This window comes from Oryctolagus cuniculus, chromosome 21, assembly GCF_964237555.1.
Source record: "Oryctolagus cuniculus chromosome 21, mOryCun1.1, whole genome shotgun sequence".
In the NCBI taxonomy this organism is placed as follows: Eukaryota; Metazoa; Chordata; class Mammalia; order Lagomorpha; family Leporidae; genus Oryctolagus; species Oryctolagus cuniculus.
Genome location: NC_091452.1, coordinates 11356841 through 11368278, shown reverse-complemented (window position 1 = coordinate 11368278; position 11438 = coordinate 11356841). Strand labels below are relative to the sequence as shown.

The 11438-nt window shown below is 58.8% G+C and overlaps 1 long non-coding RNA gene across 2 annotated transcripts; it reads right to left on the bottom strand.

The window, feature by feature from the left end:
• Positions 1-285: 285 nt before the first annotated feature.
• LOC103351746 (uncharacterized) lies at positions 286-7036 on the bottom strand. Of its 2 annotated transcripts, XR_519462.4 has the most exons (3): positions 5445-7036; positions 4951-5056; positions 286-993 (listed from the first exon to the last, which is right to left on the bottom strand). It is a non-coding gene; the product is annotated as an uncharacterized lncRNA (long non-coding RNA). The 2 variants fall into 2 exon arrangements; XR_011385119.1 differs by lacking the exon at positions 5445-7036 and having other exon boundaries at positions 4951-5281.
• Positions 7037-11438: the final 4402 nt, after the last annotated feature.

Below are 11438 nucleotides of genomic sequence, written 5' to 3'. Positions count from 1 at the left end.
GCCGCGGGCGGTGGGGCAGGCGCTGTGGCGCGGAGGCGCCCGCCTGAAGCCCCTTTGTGAAGGGCTGTCTGGGCCATATTGATCCTGCATAGACACTCGCACACGGGCGCGCGCCCACACAGGAGCGCGCGCGCACTCATACTTCTCCCTCTTTCCTCTGTACCCCCCCCAAAAAAGTCTCGAACGAAGTGGATTCCCCTTTAAGAAGGTTTTGTCCCATCCGTGCCCCCTCACCCACGCACACAACCGCATATGCGTCCTGATGGACGGACCAAAGGACCTGGGTAGTGGGCAAGACTGCCCGATGGAGGGTTTAATGGAATTTCTTCCCCAAAAGGGCAGTGCAGAACAGGAATCCCCACTGTGCGCGCCTCCTGCCAAGACAAAGAGCTGGGCAGGCCCTGGTTGATCCCCAGCTCCCTCGGAGAGGAGCGGTACGACTCCCCGCCCCGTGACTCTGTTTCCCTGTCCAGGAAATGGGGAGCCCACCCGCTCTGATTGCTGCATTTAACGAGTGTAGAAAAACTCTTCGAACGCGGTCCTTCTCGTGAGGATCTCCCAAACGTCGCCTCCAATAAACCGCACGGTGTAGCAAACCCATTTCGCAGGTGTGGAACCTGGAGCTCAGGAGAGCGAGTCGGCGCGCGACGTTGCGGGTGTCGGATTCCAAGTCCTGAACGAAATCACCCCGGGAGGGTGGAAGCTGGCGCGGCCAGGGGCTCCGGGGAGCGCAGGAGGAGGGGGCGCTCTCCCCGCTGGGTGGGCCCAGAGGCTTCTTCCTGCCCACCCCCCACCCCACCCCCAGCTGCCTCTAGTTCGGAAACGACTGGCTAGAACGAGAAACCTTGAGTCCTGAGACCTGTTGCGTGGAACTTGCGAGCGCGCAGCAAACGGGGAGAGGTCTCTGTTTCGAGCGGTCGTGGACGTCCGCATCGATTGCATTGACTTTATGGTGGGCCGGCCTGACGCCTTCATCGATCAACCGAACGAAGCCTAGGACAAAAACAGACAGGAGAACATCGCAGGCGCCTGTGCGAGGCTGGCGCGGGAAACCGCCCCGCCACACCGGGGGACGGGCGGGCGCCCCGAGCGGGTTCCATGTCCACGCCGCGAGGCGGGGAAACGAGCTTCACTCCCCCACCACCCCCTTACCCATTCATTTTGAGAGAATCTGTTCTATTTGTAAAATTAAAATGATACAAGAATGAGCTTACTCAGCCCCCTGGGCCTTGGGATACTAATAGGGGGGAGGGGACAGCCTAACAGAAACTGACAACCCTAGTGGGGGAGGGGTCACAGGCACTTCTTTGCTGTCACTCTTTGACTGTGCGACGCTGGGCCAGGCTCCCTAGCTGTCTGCCCGCAGTTTCCCGTTTGTGGAAAAGCAGCCGCACCCGCTGTAAACGCGGTGTGGGTGTGCGCGCCGCCCCGCACGCAAGGGAGGACGCAGGGCTTGGAGGCTCCAAGTCCTGGCTCTGGGCGGGGGCGCGTGGAGCTTGAGCAGCCTTTCTGCGCACCAGCAGTGGGGAGAGGGGGGTAGACTCAGGCACCTGTTGGCGCTTAGGCAGGCCCGCGACGCCACGGCGGCCACCACGCCAGGAGCGCCATCGGGGTCTCCAAGGCTCCCCAGCCCCACCTCTCTGCAGCACGCGCTAGAGCTGGGCGGCTGGATTTTGGCCTCTGCGCCCTTTGCCAGTGTCTCAGCCTCCACTGTCCTCCTCTTCCAAATGGGCACAATATATATTTTCCGCAAGATGGGAGGGGGGATTACAACAAGCTGACTCCCCCGGAGTCTCCGCAGAGTATCTGGCACGTCAAAGCCTCTCAGTAAATATTTGCAGAGTAACAAAGTGGAGTTTCTCATCCATCCTACAAGCTTCTTCCACTGCCGGCTTCCTATGGGTCTGCTTGTGACTGGTGTTGACTTGTTCTGTCTTATTTAACATATCCGAGTCCATTTGCTGAGGCAGTGAATAAGTTCGCTGTTTCTTAAAGCACTTCCAAGGGGTCTTCTATTTTTCCAGAGCAGACAGAATGCCCTGTGCGGTCTTTCTCTCCCGTTCTTCTCGACTTTCTCCCCGATATGAGCACCTAGCAGTTCTGTGATCAGAGCTGGACTTGAGTCCCGGGCACCCAGGAGTTTTCAGATTGGATTTCACCGGGACACTCTCCCATCCAAGCCTTCTCCTACCCCTCCAGCTCTGGAAGTAATTCCAGACAAGATCATAAAGACTAAGGCAGTGCCTGGAACACAGAATGAACTGGAACACTGCCTGGCACACAGAACAAGGACTGGACGAATTTATTCTTCCCAAGGTTACAAACAGCAACCAACTGTTGTGAAATAGCCGGTCAGCGAGGTGCTGATCACCCGGGCAGAGCTCCTCTCAATCAGCCACAGAGGCAGGTCTGGTGAGGGGCAGCAGCCACCTCCTAAGGGACCCTGGAAGCCAGAGAGGACAGTGCATCTCAGCCCTGGACTTCCTAGCTCTAAGCACCATTGTTCAGCCCTGGGGTTCCCAGTTCCAAGCACCATTGTTCAGTCCCAGGTAGGGCCAGCCGCTCCAATGGTCACCGAAGGGACCTGAGAGGGTGCAGAAAAGGGCGCGGGATCAGGAGTTCCCTAAAACCACGCACACTTTGCTTTGCATCCCCACATCTACCAGGCTCTGCCCCCACCCCCAACTCCAATCTCGGTAAACAGTAGCTGGTGCAGGTGGAGCTTTAACAATGAGGCGCAGCTTTGCCCTAAGAATTCTCCTTCCCCAGCCTCACCGGCTCCAAAGATTGGGCAGAGTCTGGGGTGACCCTCTCTCGCTGCGTCCCAGCGCGAGCGTCGGCGGCGGCGATTCGCCCAGGCCCTGCGGGGACACGCGGAGGACGCCCGTCCGCCAGCCGCCTCGCTCCCGAGCGCCATCCAGCGGCCAGACCGCAAGGGCGCCTCGCGCAAAGGCTCAGGGCGAGCCTGCCCAGGAGCGAGGGGTGGCGGCTTCGGGGACGGAAAGCGGCCGCGGCCTCCACGCCAGCCCGCGGAGCGAGGCCACCTCCACGTCCACGCTTCCCCGCGCCCAGCCCACCCCGCTGAAGACCGATGCGGGTTCAGGTCCCCTCTAAGTCCCCTCTAATTCGTGCACCACGCTTGCACTGGGCAGGAAAGTTTCAAAAGGAGGGCAGAAGTGCTGCACCGCCGCCAGGGAGCTTGCGATGCAGGCTCGGGGGGCTTCCTCCCGGGCCCTGGGCGCGGACATGTTAAGTCCTGCCTCCCTCATTCTACACCCATGACCTTATCCCGCTTGGAGCAGGCGCTGTGATGCCCTGCTCCTCCACGCAGCTCCGGCTGGGGAACACACCGCCCCAGGCCCGCTGGGCGTCCGTGCCCCTGGCCCCGGGTCTCCGGTGGCCGCCTCGCGTGCCCCGAATTCTAAATGCAAAGGGAGAAAAGAAATGAAATAAAATAGAATAAGCCCCCATGCCACTCTTCATCTACCCGGAATGTTATCGCTAATTTTTTGGAAAAGTGCCTGTGTACACACATATTACATATATTATTGAGTGGGTTAGCGCGAGACTACAAGCAGCAAACGACAGGGGGTGGGGGGTGGGGGGCATATTCTCCAATTCCCCGGTAATTTGTAACAGACTGGCTCTATTGCTCTGAGAGAACCGAGTAACTGCGGAGCCGAAAAACAAATTTAACTCTGTCTGCGTTGATCAAATAGGAGTCTGCCCGTGGGGTGTGACTGCAACGCATTTTTTAATCCGAGATTTAATTTCATCTTCTGGGCTACTAGGAATGCCCATAGGTACACGCTGGTGCCCACAAAGAATATTCTAGAAACACACAGCACAGGCTCCTAGGTGTAAAGAATGTTGTAGAAGGTAGCCTAGCAGATGGAGCCACGCACCGCTCCCGGAGCTCTCCCTGCAGGAGGAGGCCCTGCCCGACGCTGGAGCCAGGCCTGCCTCTCCCGCTCTGCTCCCTCTCAGCCACAGGCCACTGCCTTTCTTCTCGCCCCCTCCCACCCAATCCCTGCCTCTCAGAGGCCGTGTCATCCACCTCCAGTCTCCCTGTTTATACTGAAATCGGCCCCACTTCCAAAAAAAAAAAAAAAAAAAAAAAAAGTACAACCTACAGCCCAAAGGCCTTTCTTGGACTACAGCAACTCTGGAATTCTAGAAGTGACGTGGGGAAGCCCACGACAGGAACACGCGAACATAGGACGAAAGGCACTCTCGCATTTTAACTTGTTTCATGGGAAATAAAAAAATCCGAGTTCGCCGCACCGCGCTTCCTCTTCCCCGCTTTTCTCAACAAAAAAGGACTCCAGCTAAGTCGGGGGGCAGGAGGGGTGGATGAAGTCGCTTAGAACGGGAAAAAAAAAAAAAAAAAACCTAGGCATTATTTACACCTGCGAACTTTTGATGGCTGCATTCGGCTCCAATTGGCTTAATTGTAAATCTTTTCCGCATGGCCTCAACCCTGCACGGAGCGTCTGGGTTTAATAACGCGCCCCGGCACCCCAGCAGGGCCGGGCTGCGCAGAGCGAATCCCGTCCCACCCCAACGCAGCGCGGAGGGAAGGAGAGCAGCCCCCAGCCCAGCCCCCAACCACGCTGGAGGTACCCCCAAGATCAGACTCAGACCCTGAAGCTGCTAAGAGCCATCGCCCAAGCCAGCGTCCCCTCGGGAGTCCGGAGCGGGAGGCTGCGGCCCTTCCCCGCCCCCTCCCCACCCCACCCCACCCCCACGCCCAGCACTGGCGGGGGGCAAACGCTGACCAGGGGCGTCCACGCGGGTAGCCAGAGACGGACGCAAGCTCCCCCGAGCTGCAGCTGCGGCCCGACCCGTGTTTAAAAGTTGCTGCGAAGGAAGCCTAAAAACTCACCCCAGCCGGGAGCCGAGCGCGCTGCCGCGACCCCAGCTCCCCGCCCGCGCCTCCCGGGAAGCTACCTCCTCGCGGTCGCTTCTCCGCCACTTTGAAGCCAAGGGTCCTCCGTGTCTCTTTCATTTTTGGTACCCCCGGCCACAGGTCGTTGCCATCCACCCCGGATTTGTCCTGCGCACGAGTAGAGAGAGAGCAGAGGGGGCCGCCAGGGCGGCGAGACGGAGACAGAAAAGGCATATCAGACACCGGGGAGGAGGGCGCGGGCGAGGGGCTGCGGACTGAGCCCCTGCACCCGCGGTTTTCGTTCTTCAAAAGCCCGAGTTTCGCGGACCGGGTGCGCCGGGCTTTCCTCCTTCCCGCCGGGGAGCCCGCCTCGCCCCGCCCCGGCACCGGGAGAGGCAGGCAGGTAACCGGCACGGGGCTACCTGCCCGCGGTGCGCCCTTCCCGGGCCGGCGGGACTCAGTCGCGCGACCCAGAGACCACCCCCCCTGCTCCCTCTCCTCCGCCGTGGAGCAGGCAGCGTCTGGGGCCAGCCCTGAGCCCGATCCCCCGCTCCACCTCCGTGCGCCAGACTCGGAATCCGAGGTCCGGAGCGTCTTCCCCGGCTCCGCACTCGGCCAGGCCTGGATCCGCTCAGCTTCCGCGTTTGGACCCGCGGTAAGGGGGGACGGTAGGTGGACCCCCCCACTCACACCCTCGGGGCGGAAACCATCCCCCAAAAGGACTTTGTGGGGGCTTCCAGGGCCGTCTGTCCTGCTCGGCCAGGGAGAAGCAAGAACCCGGCGCTGTGAGCAGAGGGGAGGCCAGGTTCCAGGGCCCGGTGGGCCGTCCCTCTCGGCCGGCCCGAACGAGTTTTAGTGTTTGGCTTGGGCACGAAATGCATCGAGGCCCCGGACGCCAGAGAAAGCTGCACAGAGGGAAAGCCCTGGCGAATCCAAACATTCTCTTTGCTGCGTTGTGTGCGCGTCCCACTGCCTCCCTCTCTCCCCTTGCTCTAAGATAAACACAACATTTTTTGAAAGGGAGAGAAGAGAAGCTCCTCCAGCCGTCCTCTCTTCAGATCCCAAGCCCCACGCTTTCAAGGGCTTCTGAGAGCTCTCGGGCCTTGACCTTCACCTGAGCGTTCATGGCCGGGAGGCAGGTCCCCATGGCTCCTGCGGTGCCACCACATTTAGGACACTTGACAAACACGCAGGCTTTGTTCTGGGCTATTGGCAGGCCAAGGTGATGGGGCTAGGAGGACCCACCATAACTCAGAATCCAGTCACTTAGTTGGGGTCTTCCCCGTCCCTTGCTGTTCCCCGGGGTGGGGGCCACCCAGATGGACAGGTCATGGAGGCAGAGGCAGGGGTGCAGCAGCTGTATCTCTCTCTCACCACCTGTGTGGCCACGAAACAGGCTCGGTGGATGGCAAAAAGTAGGAAAGTGAAGCAGCCAGGGCTTGGTTCCAAGTTTGTGAGAAGCGAGTTTGGCCCGAGAATTTGCCTGGTGCCGGCCAGGCCTGGAGTCCAGACCTCAGACAGAGGCCTTTGGTGGCAGGGTTTGCAGACTCCTACCAGCCAGGTCGCCCGGGAGAGGCAGAACCACCACCGTGCGCCCTGGGGCTGCAGGGACAGCTGCAGGGACAGCTGCAGGCCAGGGCAGGACTTCCCACTGCAGGCAGCCAGGGAGGATGGGAGTTTGTCAGGTCTCCATGCGACAGGAAGAACTGGAGCCCCTTGAAGCCCAGTGTGCCAGCCTGGAGGAGGCAAACCCCCTTCTGAAGTGCTGAAAACGTGACCTCTGGGGACCCAGGAGAGGCTGGACGGCGGGCTAGGAGCTGCAGCGAGGCCGCCGCCGCCGCAGGACAGGGAAGGGGGGAAGTGCCCGCTCTGTCCTCCCTTCTCTCTAAGTCCAGCTGGGAGATCCACACGGGGCGAGGACACCGGCACCTGGGGACCCGTCCTCTGTCCTTGAAACCCAGTACGGGAAATAGTAATGGATAGCATGCTCAAATTGAGAAAACGTGTCTGAGGCTGCGCGGGGATGGTTAGTTCAGCAGGTCTGGAGGAGCTGATCTTTCTGGGGCCTGTCAACTCTCCCGACGGTAGCAGCCCTGTAATTTGCCATGGCCTCTCACTTACAGCTCTCCCTATCCCCTCCAGCCCAACTGCTCCCCTGGGACCAGACCCCAGTGCCCCAGGACCCTGGCACCTCCACGACACCAAGAACGGAGGGAAGAATCCACCACCACCAGCCATTCCCTCGCCCCGATGTCACCCACGACCTGCACGTGGGCTCAGAGACCAGGTTGTTATATATTTTTTTCTCCACCCTCTTTAAAATATTCTGTCCTGGAGTCTCCTCACCTCACAAGTCAAATTCCAAGCATAAAACACTGTGGAGCCATCTGTCCCCTTACCTGTCTTGAATGAATAGTGGAAAAGAGGATGTGGAAGACAGAGGGGTGAGGGGTCTTCAAAGTGCTCCAGGCCTGCATCTCGCTGATTCTGGGTCCGATAAGTGAAGAGGGAAAAATTTCCAGCCCCTGCCTTGGGAATTCATTTCTGCTAGACTAAGTAATGTCCATTGCATTATCTTTTTTTTCATAATTGGGTAAAACACACACACACACAAAGAGAGCATTGAAGATGTAGATTGGGTTAGAAATTAGGAAACCACAATTAGTTCCTTTTCCTGAGAGAGGGAGAGGAAAAAAACCTTCACGGATGTATAAAAAGCACCATCCCCAGGCTCACGCACACACACACACACTTCATTCTTACCTCCTTTATTTCCCCTCCAACTTATCTAAATCACTGGCTGTGTACAAATTTGCCGTTTTGCAGGGTGAAAGCTAGGTGCTAACAAGAATAATACGGACAGTGAGATCTTTTCATTTCGCCTCTGCCAAAAACATATTTACATTAAAAGGAGGTACGATAAGCATGGATTAAGTGTGTAATGAATGATGCTCTAGAAACAGCATAAACCAACTGGCGCCAAAGTGAGCCTCATACTAAAAATACTACTTCTCCCCAGCTCGGCAACTTGGACGACCCCCACCCCCTGCACACACGCTGCAGACTCCTGCACTGAATTGCTCTGATCAATAATTTAGAAGGATGTCAGGGGATGGAGAAATATGCATGGCTAGAAAGCTCGTGCTGCTGGAGCCAGGCAGAAGCTGGGAGTTGGGCTCTGCAGCCCGATTTGCAGCCTTTTACCCTGGGCTGCTGCCCAGGAGATGAGGAGGGGGGTGGGGGTGGGATCTCAGAGGTTAGGGAGCCCCGAGGGGGCCCAACCACCCTGGGCAAAAGGTTGGCTTTGGAGATGCCAACAGGAGACAGCGAAGCTTCCCACCTAGACAGATGGGCCCAACTTTTTTCTTGCTCCCAAGATAACGTCATCTCGTCCCAGCCTAGGAAGCGAGGGGTCCCACTCTGCTTGAACCCCAGGAAGAAGGCCCTCCAGTCTGTTGTGACTGGGAAAGATGGGGGGAGGCCCAAGGCGGGGGAACTGCAGGGGCCCTGAGTTAGAAAGATAGAAGCAAATTCTGAGAGAACCAAGGAAATAGAGAGGAGGAGAAGAGGAGACAGCAAATTAAAAAAGAGCAAGAGGAGTTAAAGGCTGGGGCATAAGGTGGACAAGGCGGGGTGGGGGGGATGGAGGAGAAGGAAGGGGTAAGAAAGACCACGTGATCAAAGAATCTCAAGGGGAGATGGACAGAGAGGTGGTGAGACAGAAAGAAAAGGGGGAAGACAGAAGAAGCAGAAACAGAAAGAGAGGTGGAGGTCCTGCCCCGAGCGGTGCAGCCCAGAGCTTTGTACCTGCCCAGGGTGGAGGAGATGTGGGGGGACTTGAACTGGACCAAGGGGCACCGGGTGGAGAGGTGGGGCGCAGCCAGAGGCTCCGGGGTGTGCGGAAGTTCTGCACTGAGTGAGAAAGTCAGGGCTGGAGGTAGCCCAGGGGGTTGTGCAGGTGGGAAAGTCGGTGTTTGGGGGTAGTCTGGGGGCGTTCATGCATGCCTGTGGGTTTTGGGGTGCTCCTGATGTTTTGCAGGAGGAGCTTTGAATAGGAAACTAGGGACTGGTTCCCCCCTATGCTCCCCCGGGGTTAAAAAAAAAAAAAAGCCAGTCCCCAGTGGGGAAACTCTGGCCGGAAAGAGCCACACAGCAAGCAATGAGTCAGTTTTGAAAACATATCCATACCTAAAGAGTTGTGATGGGGTGCGGGGATTGGGAGGGGGCAATGGCGGCCTCCCTGGTGGGAGTCTGTACATTGGCCGACCCCCACACAGCACAGTTCTCAGTTAGGCCTCAGACCCCAGGGGGAACACACGGGTCCATGTGTCAACAGAACTCCCAGTCTAGCGACACCAAAAAGGCACTCGGCAGTGAACCGGGGTGAGAGTTGAAGAGGGAACGAGTGTGTCCCGGGCCCTGGCCAGACCTCACACGCACTGACGTGAATATTTACAGCAAACTTGCCAAAGTAAACGACCCCGCCTACCCACCAGCCTTTCCCCCTCCTCTCCCTTTTTTTTTGTAAACTTCAGATAAACACCATTCGGTCACAAAGGGCTCGGTGAGGCTGGTGGCGCCCCAGGGGAACAGAGGGATCCCGCAGGGTGTCCCCGGCGTTGAACTTGCCTGCTCTCATCCCTGGCCTGGCTGAAGACACTTGATTTGGCTGTGCCTGTGCTACCTTTTTCCCACGCGCGACCTTGAATTTCAGGCTCTTGAGCCCACGCCCTTAACACTCGCCTACCCGTGCAATGCTATTCCTTTACCTTCAGCCGGCTGCAAGCATTACCCTATATGGAGAGAGGTGTTTTTTTTTTCTTAAAAAAAAAAAAAAATCCCAGGCCTACAATGCAGTGTGGAGTTCTTTTTGGAAAAAGTAGGGGAATATTTTGGAGACATCAAACTTTCTGCAGGTCCTTTGTGGACCCAAGATTTGGTCCCCCTCCCGGTGTTTGTGGAACGTGAGGCAGGAGGAGAGAAGACGCAAGGGTTTGAAGCAAAGAAAAGTCCAGGCGGAGCCTGCGGCTGCAGCCCGAAGCCGGGGCCGCACTAGCCGGTGTCCTGGGCTGTCCCGAAGGCCAGGCCTGGCATAAGTCTCCGGAGCGCGCTGGCCAATGTTTAACCCGAAGGCAGTGGTCACCAGGCCGCTTTTGTTTGTTCGCAAATTAATCACCCAGCGCACGGCCGGCGCCAGAGTGGGTTTATCGCCCACCGGGAGGGGGGCCGGCGGGCGCGCAGAGACAAGAGGAGTTCGCACCTTCGCGCTTTTGATCCCAGAGTTACGGCGGACGCCCGGCATAATAGGAGCCTCCTGGGGCCCAGTCTGGGAGGTCAGTCGTAATTGGCGGAAGTTTGCAGACCATTAGCAAGATGTCCTCGTTTTCGATTCAGAACCCCGCAAATTTCCCTCTTCTCCACCCTCCCTCCTATGCTGCAGTGGAGGGGGGGGTCAGGCGTGGTTGCTCTGGGGTGACCCCAGGGTTAAGTTCGAGGTACCTGGGCAAAAACAGGCAATCGAGGGTGCAGCCCAAAGCTAGGTGAAGATATTTACAAGGTAAATCAGCAGGCACCCCTCCCAGGTCCCAGGCGAGGCAGGCCGGAGTGCCCAGGACCCGCTCTGCTGCGATGGGGCCGCTCGGGGAGCCGAGCGGGTGAGGAGGGGAGTGGGTGCCCTGTGGCTGCAGCTACTTTGCCTGCGCTCCACGCGCGCGCCGAGCGGGTGGGCTAGCCAGCGCCCGCAGCACCAGGTAGCGGGGACTGCGGGGGCGCCCTTGGAAGCGCAGCGAAGCCGTCCCAGGCCCAAGCTCTGTTGGGGGAGGGGGTGCTTTCTGCCTCGGAAAGCCCTGCGATGACCTCGGTGTTCTGCGTAGGGAGGGGGACAAGGCCTGGCTTCTGGCACCCTGTGCGATGGGGCGCCAGGGGGGCGTTAGGAGCCGGCGCGCTGGGCCGCGCGCGCTCTCTCCTCTCCCTCTTACTCTCTTTTGTCACCACCAGAGAGGACAGAACGAAAGGGAAAGAAAGGAGCGAGATGGCGAGCCAGACGGAGTTCGCAGAACCCTCCGGTGACTGCGGGGAATTCTCCGCTCTTAACCATGTGCGGCAAAAATGCGAGGCTGGGGACGCTTGTCGCCAGGAAGGTGCCTGTCCTATCTTGGCGCGGTTGGCCCACATTTTCAGCCTCCGCTCGCTGCCACTTGGGCTCCGGGGGCTAGGGGTTCGGGGGCTACACAGGGCAAAATGTCACCGAGGACTTCTCTGCTCGGCTCTGGAGCTCCCGGCCCAGGGCGTGTTCCGAACTCCCAGGCCCCTTCTCTCATCACAGGAAGGGTAAAAGAACACTGTCCCCAGGATGTCCCTCCATCTGAGTAGGGTCGCCCAACTCGCGACCTGCCCCGCCCCCTAGGAGGCCGCACTCTGGGGTGGGGCGGGGTTGGGTGGGGGAATCCAGCGACCCCGGCAGGGGAGCTGCTGCAGACGCACAAAGTGACTACCTGGGCGCCAGGTCGGATCCTTCGCCTAGGCCCCCACCCTGCCCGAACTCGAACCA